This window comes from Zootoca vivipara, chromosome 7 (genome assembly GCF_965207765.1).
Source record: "Zootoca vivipara chromosome 7, rZooViv2.hap1.1, whole genome shotgun sequence".
In the NCBI taxonomy this organism is placed as follows: Eukaryota; Metazoa; Chordata; class Lepidosauria; order Squamata; family Lacertidae; genus Zootoca; species Zootoca vivipara.
In genome coordinates this window covers 24,602,723-24,627,700 of record NC_142590.1, presented here as the reverse complement: position 1 = coordinate 24,627,700, position 24,978 = coordinate 24,602,723, and the positions used below count along the sequence as shown (strand labels likewise).

Genomic DNA, 24,978 nt, shown 5'->3' with positions numbered 1-24,978 from the left:
CCCACCCGCAGAGCATTTCCACTAACCAACAGCACACATACCCTCCACTGTCCCAAGAAGAAACCTTAATCTCGATTCTATTTTATTCTTTGGTTGATTTACAAAAAGAAACGCACACAGCAATAAATAAATTTTAGAAAGGGGCAAGATTAGACGTGGACACACAAAGTATTTATTTGTTCATTTTTAGTCAAGACTCCTTGCACTCGGCAAGTTAAGTATGCATAAACCCGTTATTAATTTCACTGTTCATAGCTTTGACAGCACTGGGTGAAACCTTAGGGTGCAAGGAGGCAACTTTCTAAACAGCAGGTTTTATAATCCTGTCTAAAATGCAGAAATCATAGAAAGGTAGAGTTAGAAGGGACCCTGAGGAACATCTAGTCCAGGCATGTCTGAAGTTCGTTTTGGGGGCCTAATCCGGCCCGCCGGTTGGTTTAATCCAGCCCCTGTGGCAGTTTATCCCCCCAAAAGTTCAACAACTTCAATCCTAAAAAAACAGTCAACAACTTTGGTCAGCTCTCACGCATGTTCACTTCATCAAATATGGCCCTCTTTGAAAAAAGTTTGGGCACCCCTGAATTCTAGTCCCAACCCCCTGCAGTGCAGGAATATGCAGCTGTCTCATACGGGGATCGAACTTGCAACCTTGTCATTATCAGCACCATAGGTGCCAACTCCCTGGGGCCCTGGGCACCCACAAGATTCTCCATGAAGGGACAGGGCACCAACAAGTTTTGGTCCTAGGGCCATGCACACTGCATGGCACCCACAGTCACGGGGCCAAGCTTGCACCCCTGATCAGCACCCTACCCTAACCAACTGAGCTATCCAGGTTTAGAATTACTCAATCTTCAATCAGCAGTTTACTGAAGGTCTGACTTTTGAAGAGTTCAGTGTGACTCAAATACAAATTATATCAGGACAGATGTCGACCCCAGGGATGGAGAACCTATGGTGCTCCAGGTGTTGCTGGAATACAAGTTCCATCATCCCTGACCCTGTGACTGGGGCTGATGGGAGTTGGAGTCCAACAACATCTGGAGGACCCACAGGTTCTCTGTTCCTACAGTGATGTAATGTAACTTGCTCTGTACCGGTAAATAACATTTTGCTGACCAAGAACACCACTGCCTGTACAACAGTTTTTCAGAGATGCAGCAAAGCCCCCTAGTGTCCATTATATGGACTTATCTGGACACACACACAATTTCCCCCCTTCTGACGACTGAATAGGAATCTGTATCACAGCTGTATCACAGAATCACAGACCTGCAAAGAATCTCAAAGATGATGGGCTGAATCTTTCAAAACTGCACTGATTTTAACCATTATTCTAACAACTCCAACTGCAATGATTTCGGTTGGTTTGTTTATTAGAATTCATAAGCGATGATAAGTGCAAAGATGCTTGTTTCAAATAATTCATCATAACTAGAAGATCTTGCTCCTTAAATATTTTACTGGACCTTCAAACAGGGCAACTTTAACAAAGTCAACTCCTTATTTCCTTTGCATATATCAGGTCTTCGTCATTGACAACTCACCTTTTCCCAGTAATTTTTTGTCACCAAATATTTTTCTAAAGCCTTTGGGATGTCCATCGCAAACTTTTGTTCAGAAGCTATTTACATTAATAACTATAACATATGATTTGGGTGGAACAAATAGCATATAAAATAGTATTTTATACCAATGTTATTCTATCTAGGTGCATTCATTTTATTTTCTGAATTACTCACATTGATATACTTAGTGGTCCAATATATAAGAGATCAGAGTCATCCCATCTAGGTCTTTTTCTGTAACCCCAGTCAGAGGTTGACCCCCACCTTAAAAAAAAACACTCCAAGAGCTTCATAAAATAATTCTATCCAGTGTCTAAACAGCAGACTTTGATAGAGTCATTAATAGATACCTTTCATTATCATCAATATGATAATGAGGACAGATCGTGAAGCTGAGGCTCCAATACTTTGGCCACCTCATGAGAAGAGAAGACTCCCTGGAAAAGACCCTGATGTTGGGAAAGATGGAGGGCACTAGGAGAAGGGGACGACAGAGGACGAGATGGTTGGACAGTGTTCTCGAAGCTACGAACATGAGTTTGACCAAACTGTGGGAGGCAGTGCAAGACAGGAGTGCCTGGCGTGCTATGGTCCATGGGGTCACGAAGAGTCGGACACGACTAAACGACTAAACAACAACAACATCATCAATACTTCCTCACTGAAAACTTTATATGTATTTATGTCACCCAGATTACATTCAACAGCTTATTTATGTTATCTGATATTCTACTCTTTTCAGTTAAATCTGGTTGGTTTATAATCTATCTACAGGACCACTGCAAGGAGATGAAAACATTAGTAGGATTTTAATCTCACTTGTAATATAAGAATGTTATGGACAATATGAATTGATATAAAAAATAGACTATGGAATAATATGCAGTTTTAAATGTGAACAATAGGACCCATGGAGGGGGTGGGGGAAGTCTTGAGATTCAGAGTACCATAATCTCTATATATGGATATGCATTTGAATTGTTATAAAATTATATTTGTAAAACTAAATAAAAATGATTTCAGAAAAGAAGGATATTTAAAGAATGAAGTGTTCAATTGTTTTGCTAACATTAAAATTAATGTTTTAATTGGGAGAAGGAGTGATAGCGGGATGTAAGAAGAAGTGTTTGAATGATCCTAGGCTTGCCATACATCAGGAAAATTCCTGACATGTCCTGGTTTCTGTGTGTAAAAATGGCGTGGTGGTGGGGATTTTGCTGAATGGGCAAAATGTCAGGAAAAACCTGGATGTATGGGAAAAGCAGCAGAAACAGCTCAAATAGCTTAAAATCACTATTTTGGGGGTAGGTTGTCAGGTATGGCAACCCTAAAAGATCCACTTTTTTGCCTATATAGCTTCAGTTCAGTACTTCAAGTCTTAAAGGTAAAGGTAAAGGGACCCCTGACCATTAGGTCCAGTCATGACTGACTCTGGGGTTGCGGCGTTCATCTCGCGTTATTGGCCGAGGGAGCCGGCGTACAGCTTCCAGGTCATGTGGCCAGCATGACAAAGCTGCTTCTGGCGAACCAGAGCAGCACACGGAAACACCGTTTACCTTCCCTCTGTAGCAGTACCTATTTATCTACTTGCACCTATTTATCGAACTGCTAGGTGGGCAGGAGCAGGGACTGAGCAACGGGAGCCCAAGTCTTATTGTGTATTAAAACAAAATAAAAATAAGAACACTGGACAGTAGAGGGAGCTCTTTGAGAAGAAGAAAACGTTACTGTTCTCTGAAACCATTATTCAGCAGTATTATTCAGTCTCCATTTTTAAGTATCTCAGAGATACAGAAAGTGATCAGAAGTTGGTCACAGTAAGCTGAGGATCTGATATTGGTCACATGCTCTAGTCACAACCAGAATGAATTGCTGAAATGATCTACAGCAGCTGTGTGGGTTCAGAAACGGCAACTGATATACCGTAATAGGCAACAGCCTGAACCAGAATTTTGCCTGGCACCTAGTGATTGAATATGAAAGCTATTGAAGCAACTTATTTCCCCACCCCCCCCAGAAATAGCTATGAACTAAACTGGGACGCGGGTGGCGCTGCGGTCTAAACCACAGAGCCTAGGGCTTTCCGATCAGAAGGTCGGCGGTTCGAATCCCCGCGACGGAGCTCCTGCCTACCTAGCAGTTTGAAAGCACGTCAAAGTGCAAGTAGATAAATAGGTACCACTACAGTGGGAAGATAAACGGTGTTTCCATGTGCTGCTCTGGTTCGCCAGAAGCGGCTTAGTCATGCTGGCCACATAACCTGAAAGCTGTCTGTGGACAAACGCCAGCTCCCTCGGCCTATAGAGCGAGATGAGCGCGCAACCCCAGAGTTGTCTGCAACTGGACCAACCTTTACCTTTATGAACTAAACCAGTGGTTTTCAACCAGTGTGTCGTGGCACCCTGGGGTGCCTTGAATGATGGTCAGGGGTGCCGCAGGCAACACTGGCCTCTGTCCCTCTTTCCTTCCCTCCCTCCTCTGATGCCCTCTTGTGTCGCTGCCTCCCAAAGGCTTGCACGGCTATTTGTTGCAGCAGCTGCCCTGGCTACAATCGCCCCAAGGGGATGGTGCCTCTGGGTCTGACCAGGGGGTGCTTCCCCAGCCCCTTTGGGGCGGTGTGAAGAGGTACCTCTCTTTGAGGTGGGGGGGGGCAGCTCAGAGACCAGTGGCTGCCCAGAGGACTCCCAAGGAGAGGAGAGGAGGCTGAGGGAATGCTCCACAAGGGAGTGTGTTCCAAAAAGGTTAGAGGCTTTCAGCTCTGCAAGAAAGGGATGGCATAACTGGGCTCCTGAGCTCGCCAGGGGTGCCGCAGAAAGAATGGAGTTAGTCAAGGGAGCCATGGACCCAGAAAGGTTGAAGGCATCTGAACTCAATCATCCAGCGTTTAGAATATAAGCCCATCAACCCTCCCTGATTCCCTTAATACCTAAAGTGAAATACTTAAACTGAATTCCCTAAACCATTATAGTCATACAATGCAGACCCTACAAGTGCCCCTATTTTCCAGGGACAGTCCCGGATTTACAGAAGACGTTTCTAATTTGTACCCAGAATGTCCTGCTTTTCCATAGGATGTCCCTATTTTCATCAGAGAAATATTGGTGGGTATGGAGTTATGCAGCCCCCAGGTAACTACAACTCCCATCAGCCTTAGCCAGCATAATCAATGGTCAGGGACGATGGGATTCATAGTCCAGTAACATGGACACCACATTGGCTTCTTCTGCTTTCGGTGGATTTTTGTATTTTGTCTTGCTTTTGCAAACCACGCTGGAAGTACTGCTTCCAGGACAGTATACATAGAATCATAGAGTTGGAAGAGACCACAAAGCATTCCTGACATATGCCTGTCAAGCCTCTGCTTAAAGACCTCCAAAGAAGGAGACTCCACCACACTCCTTGGTAGCAAATTCCACTGCCAAACAGCTCTGACTGTCAGAAAGTTCTTCCTAATGTTTAGGTGGAATCTTCTTTCTTGTAGTTTGAATCCATTGCTCCGTGTCCGCTTCTCTGGAGCAGCAGAAAACCTTTCTCCCTCCTCTATATGACATCCTTTTATATATTTGAACATGGCTATCATATCACCCCTTAACCTTCTCTTCTCCAGGCTAAACATACCCAGCTCCCTAAGCCGTTCCTCATAAGGCATCGTTTCCAGGCCTTTGACCATTTTGGTTGCCCTCTTCCGGACACGTTCCAGCTTGTCAGTATCCTTCTTGAACTGTGGTGCCCAGAACTGGACACAGTACTCCAGGTGAGGTCTGACCAGAGCAGAATACAGTGGTACTATTACTTCCCTTGATCATTTTTGTTGTTGTTTTTTCCTAAATAAAATAAATAATACGTACAAAACCAAAACCCAACTCGTATAGTGCTTATTGGCGGGGTTACATCAGTTCATAGGTGGCTTCCCCATGCAGCTTTCTGAACGAGGAAAAAGTAGAAATAGAAAATCAACATTTGCATTGATTGCAAAAAAAACCCCTTTTTAAATTCCTTGTGGAGTCATAGGCTTGGGGACACAAGGAATTCTACCAATTGTTGTGAGTTGCTCTAATCCTGTAAATTTGATCAGATGTAACAGCATATCATTTATTGCAGGTGAATTAATTAGGCCTGCCAGGACAAGGACCAACCATGGAGCGTAAAACAAAGGGTGGAATTCAGTGTCACACTATGTTGAACACTTTGTCTGTGCAAATGTATCATCTTGTTGACAATTGCCCCTCCCCCACTCTTCTGGGGGTTCTCCCAACCCCAACCCCAAGCGGTGGGAAGGGAGAGGAGAGGGGGAAGCCCCATTGCAGAAGCAGAAGCCCTTGCGCAGGCCTTCCATTGGCAAGAGTTTCACAACAGTTCAAAAAATGCAGCGCATAAGTACATTCTGTACCTGATATTTCCAAGCAGATCTTGAGAACCGTTCTGAGAATAGGTTGTTTTGGACTTGGAAGTCTGAGCTCATGTAACCAGATACAGGACTAATTCTGCCAAGGAGAATCATTCAAGAGGCAATTTTAAGCACGGCATTGTTAGCGCTACTGAATAAACCATAAAGTGGAGTTGAATTAAAAACAAAGCCATGGCCTTTCTCGATTGCACCAAATGTTGATCTAGTTTAGTATTCTGGTTTCAACAATGGCCGGTCAGATGTTTCTGGGAAGCTTAGCAGCAGGGAGGAAAGACAGCAGTCCTCCTTTTTGGTTTGCCTTCAGCATTTAGAGGAATTCTGCCACTGGAAACATGAAAGTTCTTTCAAGCTATCATGACTAGTCCCTGTTTCCTTGTGAATTTATCTAATTCTGCAGTCCTCAGTCTGGTTCCAGTGGAGACAATGGCACCAGGGAAACTGACCACATTTGTCCTCTTATCATCCTCGTCTCTACCTCCCTCTCTGTCCAAATTTTGAGGAGGACATGCCGCAAATAAATTACAGGTGTGTGTGTAGCAGACTTTGGGGGAAAGAAGGGTACAGATGGGCATTTTAAAAATTTTTATTAAATAAAAATAGGCAGAGTTCAGCTCTGGAGATCTCAAAGCAGCCCACCCTGTGAGCTATGTAGCTTTCTTAGCAGAAATAAGGGGAGAAACATGGAACAAAAATATACTGAGGAGGGGGAAACCGGTGGGTTGTTTTGAAGAAGCTTGTGCAAAGTTTTGGAAGGAAATGGCCAGAGAGAACAATTACTGTATTTTCCCGTGTATAAGACTAGGGTTTTGTTTGTTTGTTTTTAAACCAAAAAATTAGGTTTAGAATTGGGGCTCGTCTTATACATGGGTAGTGCTGAGGGGTGTTTTCTTGATTCGGAGTCCCCCAAAATAGGAGGCGCTTTATACATGGAGGCATCTTATACACAGAAAAATACGGTAAATTTGGATCGAGGGTGGAAGAACAGGCAGGGCTGGCTCATAGTAGAATGGTAAGGGATGCAGAGAAGTTTGGTAGTGTTTTCCTGGTAAAGCAAAAGCAAAAAAGAAAGGGGAAAGAGATATGCATTCCAGAGAAGAGTCAGTATAAGGAAGGGGCAATTGCAAAACCTCTCTGGCAATTGCAAGTGGGCAGGCGGGACCGGATAATGCCATTTTTAGTGATGATCCTTTGAGAGAGGAGACTTGCCCGTGAATAGAATCTCTGAAATTCAAAGCCGGCTAGTAGCAGCTTTGACTGGGGAATGATCCTGAGGTTTATTTCATTGGATGTGTCCACATCTGGAGCCCAGAATTCAACATGGTCCCAGAGTGAAGCATCACCTATGGTGGATATCAAGAGGTCCTCTCTAGGTCATGCTGGCAGACTGTGGTGCTGAGTTCTTCCATGACTGAAAACCAGAGTCCAGGCTGGCTTGAAAGTGTAATTGTGATTCCATTTACTCATCATACAAAGCTCAACCTGGTAAAATGCATACAACTTCATACCCCACCCCCTTTATTTTTGTCTCCCTCCCTTATTAAGAGGATCAAACCTTAACAAACCATGAATAATACTGATTTTTTTAAAAAAATCATTCATATGTGCATTCATATTTTCACTGTTATTTATGCAATTAGAACAAGACATTCTGTGCTTTTGAGCTGCAAATTAATCTTTGATCCTTTGTAACTTAGATTCCTGTGTCTTCCTGTTTTGTACAGAGTTAATCTGAAACTTTGAACCTTTTCTATCACATTGCCACGGTTGTTAATTAACAGGTATCTCCAAAGGTTAAAATCCATTTAGTGCAATTTCTCTTTTAGCTGTGTTTGCCTGCATGTTTCTCCCCTCAACTTTCTCCTGAAGAACGTTGCTTTAGAGCAGTTTGCTTCACTTTGCATCTTACTCAGGCAAATCTAGGATGTTTCCTTTCTGTCAGCGGACTAAGAAGCTGAGTTGTCTTCATGGAAATGGAGTTGTGTATTTCCCCAAAGTCATCTTCACAAAAGCCGCCCCTTATTCTGTGTGACTGCGTGACAAACATATGACACAAGTCAATTGCAGTAGAGTTGGTAGAGATTTACAATCCCATACATGCCTACTGAAAAGTAAGCTCCACTGAGTTTTATGGCATTCACCCCAGGAAAGCAAATAAACCAGGGAAATAAACCAGGATTCCCGGCTTAGCATTATGTCCATAGCTGCCAAGTTTTCGCTTTTCTCGCGAGGAAGCCTATTCAGCATAAGGGAAAATCCCTGTAAAAAAGGGATAACTTGGCAGCTATGATTATGTCCAAACTGGGGGTTGTGGTTTATTTCGGTCTAATAAACAATTATCAGTAACTGACTACGGCTTGTGGTTTACTGTGACCCAAACAACCCAGATTGGTGTTCATGGTAAACCATTAACTATGGTTGACTGTGATGTGCAAAAAGGCCCATTGATTCTAGATTCATCTTTAAAACTTTGGTCCCCAATATCTATCCATCTTCATTATGTCTGGTCAAACCTCAGTTGATAATTTTCTTTCACTTTTAATGGTTTCATCCTGCTAACGGCCAGCCCAAGATTTTCCAGTCAGTTTTAAAAAATATATTATTGTTTGTTATGTCTCTCAGTGCTAACCCACTTTTTCTCCCCAGCATGGAGGCCAAGCAGCAGAAACGACACTCAGCGTGTTAAGTCCACCCCACTGTCACAGTCAATAAAACCAAACACAACAAATAAACACAGTGGAAGCAACAAGTGAGGCCTTTTCACAGCTGGCCAAAAATAATATAAATGAGAAGCAGCTGAGTGAGAAAAATAATTGAGTTGGATTGGACTGGGGCCAAGCATTTTTAAAAGGCTTAAAATAACCCGCAGCTAATTGCCATAAAGAAAAGCCGAGTTAAAAATACAACCACAGATGGATGTTTGAGACAATTGGTATAATTTTCTTTAGATTTCAGAAGCTGATGTTGCCCCTTGGAAACTTTAAATAGACGGTTTCAAGTCAATAATTCTTTGAGTTTTGCAGCCCAGCCCTATGCATGCATCCTCAGGAATAGCTCCTACTGAGTTAAATGGTCTTACTTCCAAGTAAGTGACTAGGATTGCACCCATGTAGTGCAAACCAATGCATACTTACTCAGATGTAAGTCCCAGCCTGCTCAGTGGTATTCATTCAACTGTGGCAGCCTTTAAGTCAGGCACCCCCAAACTTTGGCCCTCCAGATGTTTTGGACTACAATTCCCATCATCCCTGACCACTGGTCCTGTTAGCTAGGGATCATGGGAGTTGTAGGCCAAAACATCTGGAGGGCCGCAGTTTGGGGATGCCTGCTTTAAGTACAACCCTATGTATCCTTACTTGGAAATACGGTTTTCTGTGCTCAGAGGGGATTATTCCTAGGTATAGAACTGCAGTCTGACAGTGCAATCCTATATTCAGAAGCAAGTCCCCTTGAGTTTAATGGAGCTTACTCACAGGTAATTGGGTGCAATATTACAGCCTTAGGAGTACAGTGGTGCCTCGCTAGACGAATGCCCTGTAAGACTAATTTTTCGCTTAACGTTTTGTGAAAAATTAGTCTAGCGAATTGCGGTTTCCCATGGGCAAAATAAAAAAAAAAATCAATGCATTCCTATGGGATTCGCTAGACGAATTGTTCGCAAATCGAATTGACTCACAGAACGAATTAAATTCATCTAGCGAGGCACCACGGTATGAGAATTATGACTGATAGCACAATCCAGTGCATTTACTCCAATGCATAAACCCCAGGGCATCACCCAGCCTATTTCCATCTCTCAACAGTTGGCCTAACAGTTATAGGTGCCAACTGCCTGGGGCCCTGGGAGCCTGAGCACCCACAAAATTCCCCACGAAGGGGCTGGGCATCCACAAATTTCGGTGCTAGGGCCATACAGCCCCAGGCACCCAGGGTTGCGGGGCCAAGCTGGCACTCCTGCTAACAGTTTAGCAATAACGGTCTTTATACAGTCTCTATATACCCTTTGTGGGTAGCTCAGCTGGCAGAGCACAAGACCCTTAATTTCAGTGCTGCAGGTTCGAACCTCCCGCTGGGCAAATAGATTCTTGCATTGCAGGGGGTTGGACTAGATGAGCTTAGTGGTCCCTTCCAACTCTTGAGGCAGGGCAGTATCTGAGGAACTGCCCCACTGTAGGCCACAGAAGCGTCTGCTGGCCTTTTAAGACCGCCGCAGAACTTTTGGTGTAGCAAGCTAACAGACCACTATTCGCTATCCTAAGCGGCTCTCGGGGGAGGAAGAGGCCCAATTCAATGGCCAAGCAGGCAGGCTGGGAGCAAATCTGGGTCGTGGCCAAATGCCATTCCTGAGGCTCACCCTGCTCCACACGTGCACCTGTCCCCGCAGCCGGGCCGATGGCGACCAGCGTTCAAAACTCCCATTGTTCTAGGCGCATTATTGCAACAGGGAATTTCATTAGCGTGAGCCTTTTCTGAGCTCCAGACACAGTACTGCGCCTAAGATTTCGGATGGAAGGAAAGGGAGGCTTTTTTCTGCCTCCCCACTTCCAGCTACTCTCTGAAGACCAGAGAAGAGACCCTCTTAAGAATGTTAGGGGGGTGGGCAGGGGAAGGACCAGACCCTGTGGGAAATGAACATAATATTTTATCTGCCGTACATTCATTTTCAGCACTGTATTTTTTTAAATTAAAAAAGTGTGCCTAGACATTCTGTGGTTGCGCCCATAACCTTAGGTCTGCCATATGTCCGGATTTTTCTGGACATTACCAGGATTTCAAAGGCGGAATGGACATGGGGGTGGTGGGGTTTCTGAAAAGTGGCATTTTGTCCTGGATCTTAGGCAAGTCAATTGAAAAATCACTTATTTTGGCATTCTTGTAAAGAAAAGTCCAATATTTTTTTGGTCTCCTGAAAGAAAAAGCTCAACAGTTTTGGGGTTTCCCTACAGAAAAGCTCGATTTTGGGGTCTTCCTTTAAAAAAGCTCAATAACTTTCGGGGTGTCCTGGTTTTTACTTTTTGAAATATGGCAACCCTACATAACCTAGGCTTAAAGTGCAATTTAGCGCCTAGCTTTCATATCTCTGTTTTTATCACTGATTGGAGCGTTCAGGTGCAGGCGCGGCGACGGGACCGGGCCAGCCAGCCAGCAAGCGCGTGGCAAGCTCCCCTTGCCGGCGGCCCTGTCGCGCGCCGCGCCTGCACCTGAACCTGAACCCGGGCACGCGCCTGGGTAGTGGGGGTGGGGGAAAAGAGGAAAAGGCGTCTCCCGGAATCACATGGGCTTCGCCGCCGGTGCCATTGGCTGCGGCCAATGCGCTGAAGGCGCTTGCAAGGGGGCAGAGAGAGCGGCGAAGGGGCGGCCGCGCGTCTTCCTCTTTTTCTTCTTCTTCTCGCCAAGGCCGAAGACGCGCTCCTGGAATTGAGGGGGGTGGGGTGTGTGCAGCCCGAGCCGGGGGTCGCCGCGGCAGCTGGGCTTCCTGGGGCTCCGCTTTGCCGCCTCTGCTTCTCCCCCTCTCCTCATGGCTCCGCCGCCGGAGACGGAGTGACCCACTTTTGAGGTGCGTAAAAGCGCGGCGCGTCTGGACATTTCCCGGCGCGCTTTGGCGCGCGGCGCCCGGGGGGTATCCCCGGCGAAACCGCACCGCCGGCGGTGCCGAGGGTTTTGCGCGCCCCTTTGCAACAGCCCTTGCAAGGCAGCTCGGTGCTGGTATCCCCGAAGGTAGTCTTTGGAGGGCCGAGGCCGGAAAAGAAAGGTTGCCCAACTTGGTTACTTGCAGCCTTATCCTCGGTACAGTACTTGCTGGCTGTGCTCGTGCAGGTAAGTAAGTGGGCGAAGGACCGCAGCCTTAGAAATAAAGTTCCAGGAGTGCCAAGTTGAAAGATATATTGGGGCAACCCCATCCCACATAATCGATCGCACGCACATCATTCGAATGCCAATGCCCATCAACTGTGGGGTGTCCCGGCTCCCTCAAATATTTTATTTTTGCGGGGAGATGGCGAAGAGATCTCGGTGGCTCCTGTGTAAAGTCTTGTTGAACCCACTGAGGTGTCACTTCTGAACAGACTGTCATATTGCTGCGCTTTAAGTGCCTAGTCAGAGGCGGGGGACCTCGTGCTTTTGTCGTTCAGTCTTTGCCTCTGTGCCGCGCGAGGTCTCTGTCTGCAAAAAATGATGCAGCCTCTCTTGTCCTCAGCTGAACTTCCGGCTGCTGCTAGGGCTGCGTGAGACTTCTAGAGTGTCACGGCTTATTTCATCGCCTTCCCCTTCTAAGAGGGCGAGGTTACGCATGCAGCATGCGAAATAATAAAGAGAAGAGTGTCTCTGGCAACGTGCAGAGTGTGACATCTCTTCCACAGCATAAAGACGCAGCCAGGACCGAGTACACAGGTTTCCAGCCTCGGCATTTACCTTGTCCTTTGCCGTTCTTGCAAATTAAAGGTGGGGAGGAAATTCAAATAGCCCGACCTTACTTTATGACTGCAATCAGCTTTATTTGCAAGATTAGAGCAGTTATAACAAAAATAAATGCTGCATGTTAAACAGCAGCCTTATACTCCAGATCACTGAACCCGATAGAAATGGAACGCAATTCCCCATCCCACTTTGTTTCAGAAAGTCAAACGTCCCAATTGGATTTGGAACCTTCCACCCCCTGGTTTAAATAGGCAGGTGTAAAGGAAGTGTTCTTTGGCATGCTTATTGGAAGGGGAAATGAGGAGCTGGTGTGAGTGGCCCCACAAGAGTAAGAAATGATGCAGATGCCTCCGAATGATGCATTACTGTATATCTAATGGGCCAAAGGAATCCAGAGCAGATGATGCTGGCTTGTGAGAAATGCTCAGAGCCTTTGCCACTTCACTAGGATATGATGCATCTTGTTACCAGATCTGATGCTTCCAGCTCATGCTGGCATTGTGCAGGGCAATTGGAATGCATCCAGCAGTTTAGCAAGTCCGCTGAAGCTGGGAAGGCTAATATACTGAGATTAAATTCCTTTGTGAAAGTCCTTTGTTCTCTCTCTCTCTCTCTCTCTCTCTCCTCCTCCTCCTCCTCCTGCCAATAGTGACTTGCCTCAGGGACATCCATAAATATAGCACAGAGAATAGAATCTGCAGCAGAGAGCAAAAAGGGGTAACTAATTTTGCAGCCGATATGAAAGAAATAATAATGATTGACTGGCAGGCAGGCAGGCAGGCAGGCAGGAAGGAAGGAAGGAAGGTGGGTTCATTTCTCCCTGGTTCAGTAACCTCTGCTGCAAGAGAACAGGAGGCAGGGCAGAGCTATGGAAGTGGGAATGCAAGGTGGTTAAGGGCAGAAAGCCTTTTGCCCTTTCATTAGGAGTTGCTCCATTACTGCATGGTTCCTTCCACCAGTCATTTATGCCATGGGAAACAATATGTTGTTCCACATTGCGAAAATAGGCACGTCAAAAGCTTGGTTCCAGTAGCCTGCCCACAATGTAGCTGGTTAATAGTGAATAAGTAGTCTCACGCCAAGCTGAAGTCTCAGGCCAAGCTATGCAAGTTCTTTACTCTTTCCCATCTTTTTGGGAGATAAAACACTGCTTAGTGTTATACCAACTAGAAAAGAGAAAGTTGAGAATTTCAGTATGAATTTCTGGCAGGATAAGATGTGCCTCTTGGATCTAATTTGACTTTTGGCAAGGCATGTAAGGTTTAGAAATATACTTATTTGCTAGGAGTTACTAGCATGTGATTGACAATCTGCGTTCAATGTGTCTGATGAGGATTTTCTTGGAAAGATTGAGGGTTTTTTAAAAAATGTCCTAAATTGATTGGGGTCTAATTTAGTGTGCTATTTGACTTGTATTCCCCACCCCCCGTCGCCCAAATAGTATTTGTAATACTTGGCTTTTGAGGGGTAGTTCAAGTGCTGTTTATGTAGTATAAATTATATCTATTTGAAGGTTTACTTGGAAATTATTTTGGAATACTTATTAAGTATTTTGGAATATGACAACTCAAGAGCATATACTTCCTTACATTGTTTAAAACTGGTTTTTTAAAATAATGTCGGCACTGAAAATTAAAGCACAATTTTTTGCATGCCCCAAACAGCTGTGTATTTATGTTTATGCATGCATCTTTCTAGGAATAGTCATGAGGGGAAATAATGACACTTCCAGGCTGCCCATTTGGCTGGCATTTGACAGAAAAAAACAAAGCAGCAGATGGAATGCTTCTTGCTCCACATCACTGGTGACTATAATTAATGTTGAGGTGCGGCTGGTGGATGTCTAACTATTCTGTAGTGCCATTTGTCCACCTTTGAGTGTGAGATTGTTTTTAGGATCTTTTTAAGGCTGTTTGTAAAGGCCTGCAAAAAAAAAAGATGAGAAGTTTGTGGGCAGCAGAAAGTCGGTGAAAAATGGCTGATGCAACACTTCTGTGGTGTTTGTACAGTGCCCCCCCCCTCATTGCAACACACGTGTAACCTAGAATACATACATTGGGTGAGATCAAATGTCGTCTTTGCTTGGGAAGTGGGGGAGCCAGCGTTGTTCTACAAGCTGAATTTTCTGCACAAGTTGAACTAGTGTTGCAGGAGAAAACAGCATCCGATAGGTTAACATGGTACAATACTTTCACAGCCAAAGCCGTCCATTGAATTTGGCTGTCACAAGCGGAATGGCTGTCGCTCTAGCAGCACTGCCAAAATAGAATCTTATTTGTTGACGTGTGGAGAAATTGTGCGTATAATTTTTATGGATGGAGTGCTCATACTGTGGGAGCTCTGTTCCCATAGTTATGAAACTTAAAACGGTTATGAAAGCAGATTTTTTTGTTTGCTTCTTTGTCTTTACTTCCCCAAACGGTCAAAAAGAGAAGGAAAGAGGACTTCTGGAGCGAGCAAAGAACAACAGCAAGCATGATTTCAAAAATACCAATAAGGGTGAAATTGTGTGCTGGAAATATAAGGCACAAACAGTCCTGGCTCCAGGATTTGGGGGCTCTTGAGCATGGCGCCGTCAATGAAGCCACTTCACCTGGAAAAATCGGAACCTGCAAACACAATTCTCTACGACTTTGTGAAGTTGAAATGATAGTCTTGTTAGGGCAGTGGATCCTGTGAAATGCCCCAACTTCCACCTTCTGAAGTTGGTTGTATGCATATTATGGTTTCTGAAACCCACTCTGAAAATTGTAGCGTAACCATTGTTGTAGTGTAACCATGGTATATTGTGGCTTTGTTCAATCTGATGGCTTCAGATGTTTTCGACTTCAACTCTCACCATCTCTTGCTGTTGGCCATGCCGACTGCAGAAGATAGGACTTGTCAACCAAAACATCTGGCTGGCATTAGGTTGGGGAAGGCTAGCCTGCAGGGACATTGCTACCATTTTTAAAAACTTCATATTTAATCATCTAATTATGACTACATAGCCATCATCTACATTGGTAGCAGTGAGCCACTTCATATCCTACTTGGTTCCCCCTCCCTTCCTTTAGCAGGGTGAATGGTTGGACTATCTGTAATTTAGCTAGATTAAAACACGACAAGGAACACCTGCTTGGATCCTTTTTCACCAAGATTCCCTGAGTTCCCAGAATTGTCTCTTTAGGAGCAACTTCAGGTAGTCGTTACCATAACAATTATGTGACTTGCTGTAATTTCAAGAACTGATCCCTGAATTTGCTTCTTTTCCTCTTCACTTATCTAGTCTTGTGCCTGTTAGATTCTGAGCCCTCCCACTTCCTTCCCAAAGCTGGGAAAATGCTAACTAGGCTTTGGGAAGGAGGCAGGAGGACTCTGGGACCCTGTCAGAGCCTTCACGCCTCCTTCCCAAAGCCCAGCATCTTGCTTACCCAGCTTTGGGCAGGCAGCCTGGGGTGGGGTGGGGGGAGAGCATCAAATGTTGCCGAGGGTCACCAAAAAAGGCCTTGAGGGCCACATGTAGCCCTCAGGCCACACATTGAACCACCCTGATATAGACTGTCTTATTTCTTTACATTATTGTTCATGTACAGTGCTTGGAAAGTTTAGGTGTTTAATGGATAATTAATAATAAAATTGCTTTTCACAAGGGCTTCCTTGGTAATGCTGCAACTCGTAAGATGTGTGGGCCACCCGGACAGGGCATTCTCTGTGGTAGCCCCTAAATTGTGAATCTCCCTCCCAGCAGAAATGCTTCTGGCTTCTTCATTATATAAGTTCCATACTATGCTGAAGACTCACTGCTTGACTCAGGCCTTGGACAGGTGGGATTTGTGTGTGTGTGGGGGGGGGGGATGCGTCTCTTTTGTTTTGGTCAATCTTCACTGTGCTGCTTTTCCTTGGAATTGCCTTACTTGCTTTTATAATTGCATGCACAACTGACTTACGTCTTTTATTTCCTTTTAATTGCTTGATTGTAACGCTGCAACAGCGTCCCGGTACCTCATAGCGAAAGGGGGGTGGGGGCGGGTGAGACATCTTAAAAACAATCAAACCTGCAAACTCGATATCCTTATTGAATTGCACAGGTTTCCGCCTTTAAAGACGTCCTGAGAATTTGTTTTTTTTTATAAAAAAAAATTGGCGCAGGCTTCATAAAACAACACCAACCCTGAATTGAAGACTTTCGTCATCTCTGGTGAAGTGGTTTGCTTTAAAAGTCACTGTTGCCCTGAAGAGTCTAGAAGTTCTCCTCCCACCCACTTCCCCCCCTCCTTTCTTTGTGACTCCCCCCCCCTTCTCCTTGATTGCATCTGCTGTTTGGTCATTTTCCCTTCTCACTCTGTGGTGGGTTGCGAGAGGAATTTCTTGCCGTTTCAGAATCCTTAGTCATTGCTCACCCTGGCAGCTGCAAAACAACCCTCTTCCTTGTTACTACGTTACTAGCTTCTTCTTGTTGTTAACGTGCTTTACCAACCCCAGGAGAATTGTCTAGCCCTAATCCCCGAAGATTAGACGGGGTCTTGAGGATTTAGGCTGTGCCTGGACTGATGAACAGCCTGGTTTTATTTTGCACAGGTTTTTATTGCAGAGTTTACTTATGCCGCCCATTGTGTTTGTGTGTGTTTTCTTCCCTTGTTCGGGTAATAGTGTCTCCCCCCCCCCAAACTATGCACTAATGTTTACCAGGATCTGTAGGAGGCAGAGGAGATTTGATCATTTGCTGCTCCCTGATCAGAAGATCATTTTGACCCGTGAAGCCCTAACTGCATATTCACTTGACTATCTGATCCGTACACAGTTTTAATAATGAATGGCATTTAGCTTATTAATATTGGATATTGGTATGCGTGCTGTGTTTTATCCCATCCAGGAGCCTCGCGAATCAACACTTTAAAAGACACTGACAACTTGGCAGTATAGATAGACCACGCAGCAACCAACAGAGGCAGCCCATTTGCAAAACAAGCAAACGAACCTTATTGCTCTCCCATATTCACGATCACAAAGCATCTGTGCTATGCTGTATGCAAGTTGGTGCTCATGGAATGGGCATAAATATGGCTGCAGTAGCCACAATTCCATTATTCGGCATTTGCATCCTGACATTTTCATTCCTTGGGAACTGGAGGGTTCTGTCTCCGTCCGAGCTATTTCCAGATGTTCAGAGCACAATTTGTGCAGGGCAGATGAACATCACGGTAGTGCCAAATCGACACTGACAGGCAAGCTGTGCACAGAGATGTAAAGTTTTTACCTGCACATAGCTTCAGGTGCTCAATATGAAATTACCTTCCTGAAAAGTGTTGGAATCAAGCCTTTGCAGAAGTTTTAAGTGTGTGCTTCAGTGTGGCACCTGATTGCAGGATACCTCATTCTCTCATGTTGTTTGGGTGTGCGGGGTGTTAGGGGAGAGGTAGTACCTCTGGTGGGGGACACATCATGTTCCTTCCAGGGTGGTTTGTCCACCTTTGGTCCCCACCTTACACTCAGGTCTCGCCTGTGGCTTGTAGAAGCTGTCAGCACGCAACAGCAGCTGCATCCTGGGAACGGCTTCCATTGGCCAGCTACACCAGGTGAGGGTAGCCAATGGGTCTGAAATGCTTGGTAAGTTAGGGACTTCCTCTGCATGCGAAAACAGCCTCTGGCAGATTGAGCAGACAAGACCAATAGCGAGTCCAGCGGTCAAGAAGGTTGTTTCTGCAAGTGCTGTAGGGGGAAGTGAGGGGCAAATGGGGCTTGTCATCCTGGGAAGGTAGCCCATCTAGGACAGGCGTCCTCAACCTCGGCCCTCCAGATGTTTTTGGACTACAACTCCCATGATCCCTAGCTAGTAGGGCCAGTGGTCAGGGATGATGGGAATTGTAGTCTCAAAACATCTGGAGGGGCGAAGTTTGGGGATGCCTGGCGTAAACCGTACACAAATCCAGAGTGGAGTCTGGTTGGATGGCGCCATGTACGCCTCCTTCCAGCAACTCCCGTAGCCAAGAAGTTATTTATTAAGTGTTTGGGACAAGTACATACATAATCTATCCAGTTAAATTTCACATAGCTGCATTGATGCATGGACTTTGCTTTCGTTAGAGTAGTATGTTAGATTCCTTTGAGTTGTGGGAAACGTCCACAATGTCATCTGTCCAAATTATAAAATGGATATGTGAACTCAAGAGAATGTCTACCCGGTAGGGAACCTCCATGGTCTGAATTTTTTACAGCTGAGATTATATATTTGAGAACTACGGTAGTTGATCAAGTCAAAATAACGAATATGTGGTGAAGAGATTGGCATTCATTCCAAAGTTCAGTAGAAGTGGTCTGAACATTTATTTGCTGCATTCTGAGGCGTTCTTTTTCCAGGGCAGGAAAAAAAAAACATGTTCAGGCTGCTCCCATCCATCTTGGAATGTCTGCCTTGTCTTGTCTTCACTTCACTCTTAAAAAGTTTTGAAAATATGCTGGGTGGGTGAGCTCATAAATTTTGGGTTTTATTATTATTATTTTAGAGTTCAGGGAAATGGAGGAAGTCAAGAATTATATGATTGACTGAAGACCTATCTGAAATGGATATGGGATCTATTTGGTAGTACAGTAATAACTCCTGATATATATATATTCATTGTTGGGTCCACTGCAGGAGGAGGAAGAAACTGCTGACTCCAGAACCCTGCTGCTGCTCCCACCCACCCCATGGCTGCTACTTACAGTGCAAAATGCCTGTTGACTGCATTCATTCAGCCTCATTTAGCCCCAACTTCTGCACAGTGTGTCCAGGTGTTTGGAGGAATTAGGGCGCATTAATCTCATATGTTTACTGTGGAATAGTGTTCTGTGGATAAACAGGGCCGCTTAAGTTGTATCTTAGCCGCTTCTCTTATGATGACACCACCAAAATGCTCAAGCAGGCAAGTTACATAAGTACCTAGAAGCAGATGAGCTTTCCTTGTACTGTATTGCAAATAGCTGCTGTGGGGTGCAGGTTCCTGTGGTGGCGGCAAAGGGTTAAAGCTCCCCTTCACTTATCATGCTGGATGTTGGTTTTGGAAAGAAAGCCAGCCATGCAAGGCCAAACTGTTTGACACTTCTCGTTTGGCCCTTAGCTACCTTACATTTATTTCCTCCTCACGCCAGCCCTGTAGCGCAAATAGCACCCTTTGGGGTGGGTGTGAGTGGTTCTGATTAGCACCAAGGGTTAAATGCTCATTTGCCCAGCACCATTGCTTGGTTCATGTTGGCAACCTCCTGCACTTGCATTTCAGTAATAAGCCATATAACCTTGGAATAGCTCAGTCGGTAGAGCACGAGACTCTTAATCTCAGGGCCATGGGTTCGAGGCCCATGTTGAGTGAAATATTCCTGAATTGCAGGGCGTTGGAATCGATGACTCTTGTGGCCCCTTCCAACACATAGAATGATATTCTGTGAAATGTTGGGAAATGCAATCTCTGATCTCCATGCCGTGTGTTGTTTGGCCCTCCCAGAAGATGCATTGATTACAGAGCTTTATTTTTTGGTTGGGAGCGTCTGCTATAACTGAACTTTGTTGGAGAACGTCGTCAGCAGTGTTGAGCTTTTAACTGTGAAGAATCTTCTCGTGTTTTTGGCACAGATTTGCCTCGCAAGTTAAGTTGGCAGTCCGGTGCTGCAAGTCAGGCTCATTTCCACATCACTAATTTTAACTGACGTGGCCTCTCTCTCCCTGTCATGCCAAAAGTTGCTTTCATACAAAGGAATCAAAGGTCCTTTTGAAGTGCGGCACCCCTGTGTTCTTTGCGGCGGCATTTTCCAGGTCTTGCAAACTGTCAAAGGGGACGGGCAGCCAAACAGCTGGGGAAGTCTGCCAGAGAGGACCTTCATCTTGCAACGGTGCAAAAGCTCTAGGGGTCTGAAAAGTTCTTTGAGGAAGTAGGTTATATCTCTTGGAAGTTCCTGGAGAAGAGTAGGCAAGTTATTTTGCCATTCATCTTTCAAGGAACAGAAAAACCAGTACAAAATAAGCGCCGTTGCAACAAGTCTCGCTTTGACAGGATTCAGGAAAACTGCCTTCCGTTTTAGTATATTAATGAGACTAAGCCTTAGCTTATGCATTGCCGCCTGCAACTCCCTATTTCTTTACCTGACTCCTTTTTCACAGATGAGAAGAAAGTTTTGTGGGGAAAGAAGCTTAAGCCTTGGTGGCTGCAAGGAAGATATATAAATTAAAACAGATGTTGACAGTATATTTTTTGAAGTGAATATTTGATGCGTTGACTCATTTATGCCATGCAGCCCTATTCGTGACTTAAGATCTAGGAAGTACAGGTGAGCTATCTATTTAGGACTGCGAAGATCATATCAAAATACCCTGAGCTAGAAGGCTACCAATAGTTTGGTATATCTGATGAATGGCGGTAATTTTTTAAAATCTCCACACCCATTTTTCTGCCTGGACACTGAGGTCCAGCGCCGAGGGCCTTCTGGCAGTTCCCTCGCTGCGAGAAGCCAAGTTACAGGGAACCAGGCAGAGGGCCTTCTCGGTAGTGGCACCCGCCCTGTGGAACGCCCTCCCATCAGATGTCAAGGAAAGAACAACTATCTGACTTTTAGAAGACATCTGAAGGCAGCCCTGTTTAGGGAAACTTTTAATGTTTAATAGATTAATTATTGTATTTTAATATTCTGTTGGAAGCCGCCCAGATTGGCTGGGGAAACCCAGCCAGATGGGCGGGGTATTATTATTATTATTATTAATAATAATAATAATAATAATAATAATAATATCATCACAGTTCTGGATTTATTTGTGTCCTTATTCCATAAAACCGGTGCAACTTCTCTTGTTGCACAGTGGTTTTTGAATTTATAACAATGACGGCCAGAAACTTTATTTCTGAAAACTGCATTTGTTGGTGTTCCAACAAGCGCTATTGAAAAGTATCTTGGGAGCCTCACGATACCTCTGAAGGCAATGGAGTGAATAGAAGGCTTCAGAATATTCCCTGGTAGATGCTAATCCAGCAACCTCCAGCTACGTTACTTACTCTACTGTAGTTTAAGACATTGGCCGGTTTGGCATGTTATATTAAACCATAGCTAATGTTCAACAGCGGTTTAATGTTAAAGAGCAGTGTGATGGTTCTGCTCAAAAGTCCCATCTTTGCTCCTCTCTCAGCTTCTGGCTGTGCCAGGAGCAGCAAACAGCAGGCTTGTTGTGCTGTCCGAACCTGGGCTCATGGTTTGTTCCTCTCCAAAACAAACCATGGAGCGACCAACGTTTGTTCTTGGCTTACTGCTCATAGATTGTTGGGGAGGGGGGAAGAAACCATGAGCTGGGTTGGCACAACACACCAGGCCGAGGCTTGTGGTGGCTGTTCCCAGCAGGAGCAGGAGAGGAGCGGAGCCGGGAGTTTTGAGCAGCTTGCACCAGCATGCTGCTTGTTCATGTGAACACCATGGTTAACTGTAGCTTAATGCAGGGTGGAGAACCTTTCGCTCCCATCAATCCCAGCCAGCATGGCCCATGGCCAGGGATGATGGGAGTTGTAGTTCAGCAACATCTGGAGAGCCAGATGTTTTGATGTGACATTTGAACAGGCATCCCCAAACTCGGCCCTCCAAATGTTTTGGGACTACAATTCCCATCATCCCTGACCACTGGTCCTGTTAGCTAGGGATGATGGGAGTTGTAGTCCCAAAACATCTGGAGGGCTGAGTTTGGGGATGCCTGCATTTGAACATGGCAAAGTGCAAGGATTTATGTTTGTGCAGTGTGCCCTCTCTGTCCCTCCCTCCCTCCCTCTCTCTGTGCATGTCCTCTTCAGATCTGCTCCAGAAAGTTGGGGGAACCCCCATAACAGATTTAAGGAGACGGAGGAAGTCCTGTGGCACAAACATAAATCCTCGCACTGACAGGACAGTAACTTAGTGCTCTGTTGGATATAATCTATTTATTTGGGGAGTATATCGTTGTTAGTATCTGTCTGTCTCGAGTGTGTCTGCAGGGATAAGGCCAAACAGCTGGATTAGCAGAACTGAAGTGACCTCCCCGGGGCACAAGCCTGGGCAGTGTGTATGGAAGTCCTTGGCTGCCCAAACGGCAAGCCTCCCCCCCCCCACACCCCCAGCCTCAGCCTTGCTAATATGGTTCAAAAGAAAGCAGAGCAATACGTTTGGCACCAGCTTGTCAACAGGAGTTGCCGGAAGGAGGCGTACAAGGCGCCACTGTAGTTTTAGGGACTTCACTCCAGATTTGTGTAGGGTTTACTCCTTAGCCTTTTCTTCTCCCAAAGGTATCTTACAAGGCAGTACAGGTTTAGGATCAGCCTCATCTGCAAAACTTCCTTACATCAATAGTATGATTTAAAAGGTCCACCAGAGGTTGTATTTTCTGCGTCAACTAAGGAAATTTAAATTGCCCCAGAAAGTGTTGATCCAATTTTACAGAAGCATCATTGAAACTGTTCTCTGTAATTCTATTACTGCTTGGTATGGTACAGCCTCCAAGACAGACAAGAAAAGGCTCCAACGAGCTGTAAGAATTGCAGAAAGGGTAATTGGTGCCAGCTTGTCTACAATAGAGACAATCTATGCTACCAGAGTTAAGAAGAGAGCAGAGAGAATTGCAGCAGAGCCTTTACATCCCTGCCATCATCTGCTAGATTTACTCCCGTCGCTACAGGTCTTCATATACAAAATTGGCCAGGCACAGGAACAGTTTTTTCCCTTGTGCCATTAAATTGTTAAATTTGTAGATGTGCAGCTGAAGGGGAGGTCAATTATGGGTGGGTTTCTTTGCTTATTTGTATTGTGAGTGGAACAGTGTGTGTATGTTTACATTGCAATGTAGCCGAAACAAATTCCAAGTATGTTGGAAAATGTACTTGGCCAATAAAAAATTATTATTATTATTATTATGAATAAACATGCATAACATTGTGCTTTAATGTTATCTTATGTGACTTCTATATAGTGAGATCACGCAGGATCTCGAAGCATGAAAAATTAAGTGTGAAATGTTGGGGCATTCCACTTGTCTCATCACTGGGTTTGTAGATCAGCCTGTAACATTGGTCTTTATCTGCCATTTACCTACTCTATCTTTTATTGATATCTATAAAATTCTGTGTGTACATTAAGAAGTTTCTGGTGTCCTTTTACATTTGCTTTTGTTCTTTTGGTTCAGCAATGTTAACCTGGATTTTGCTACGGTGATTAGAAAAAAAGAAGTTGCATTTGAGAGAACGCGATTTGTATAAGCATCGCTTACAAGGTTGACCATGGCCATAATTTCTGAAAACACTCTTTTGCTCATGGTTAGCACCTGAGCGTATCCAATTTCACAAGAGCAAATCTATTGAGGTTGTTTTCATTTGACTGTCTGTCTATTCTTGGAATGTCTGAAATGTCCCAACATCTGCCGACAGTAAATTGTGCATGCATGGTTTTCAACATTGACCTCAGATCACAAACAAGAAGTACAGTGTAAGAATCTATTATAATATTGAACAAATACCGGTAAATTGTTCTAAAAACAAGAGAGCAGAAAAGAAAACATCCCTTAACACTATCTGTTAACATGCGGTTTTGGGGTGGGGTTTTTTTTGCTACAGATTTTACATTGGCTCCTTTTAATCAGGTTGCTTGAATGAACATTTGCGTCGTGTTAATTTGGAGGTTAGTGATTCCCGCCCCATCCCCAGCTAAAAGCTCATTATGTGGAACCATTGTTTTTTGTTGTATACCTGGTTAGGGTAGGGATTTTTCTGGCCTGGTAAGTAATGTTCTAGGCAAAATTATGCAGTCTCTTCTTACTGAAAAACATGTTTTCATGCCTGTTTAGTATTAAAACACCCGTGTGCTGAGTCACATTTTCTGCATGCATTCCCAATTGGCTTCATAAACATTCACAGGGGATCGAGATTTCATGCTTAATCCAGCAAATATTTAAGCTGCGAAAATGGAACTCTTCATATGTCCCACCACATTTGTATTGCACAAACTGGTAAGCACATTGTTACCTACTTTATGTGGAGATCCCTTACTTTTGGTCAGTGATCTGAGGAACCACCTCTCTCTCTCTCTCTCATCTCTAGCTCTATCATCACTAGTTCAGTTGGTAGAACATGAATCTCTTAATCCCAGGGTTATGGGTTTGAGCCCCACATTGGGCAAAAGATTCCTGCATTGCAGGGGGTTGGACTAGATGAGCGTTGTGCTCCCTTCCAGCTCTACAATTCTTTTATTATTCTGTGAACTTGTGCCCTGTTTGCCTAATGCGTTGTTGCCATTATTGCTTTTCTTCCAAAATACTGAATGCATAATTCATCCAAAATTAATACCTCTCCAATTAATTCCAAAGGGAAAATTTAAGAACACATTTAATTCTTTGGAGAGGTTAAAAGTGTTTCACCTTGGCTGGATTATGCCCTGTGATTTAGCGCTTTCCCCGTATCATTTGACAAATGATCCTATGCCCATGATTGGCAAAACCAGATTCCCTTCTTGGTTGTGGATAATTCAGGCAGAATTGAAGAAGAAAACCATGAAACAACTAAAAGGAAGGAGGCATGAAATCACTACTAATCGTTCCCTTGAATTCATGCTGACTTGTTTTTAAATCACAGAAGAGAA

General features: G+C 44.6%; 1 protein-coding gene across 2 annotated transcripts in view; it reads left to right on the top strand.

Moving 5' to 3' along the window:
• Positions 1-11,248: 11,248 nt before the first annotated feature.
• LRRC8D (leucine rich repeat containing 8 VRAC subunit D) overlaps positions 11,249-24,978 on the top strand; it is a 75,685-nt gene continuing 61,955 nt past the window's right edge. Inside the window, exon 1 of one of the 2 annotated variants that reach the window (XM_035121925.3) lies at positions 11,249-11,530. The gene's annotated coding sequence lies outside the window, so the exon portion shown is untranslated. Of the gene's footprint in view, positions 11,791-24,978 lie in introns of both variants that reach the window. The other variant, XM_035121928.3, reaches the window with a different exon arrangement.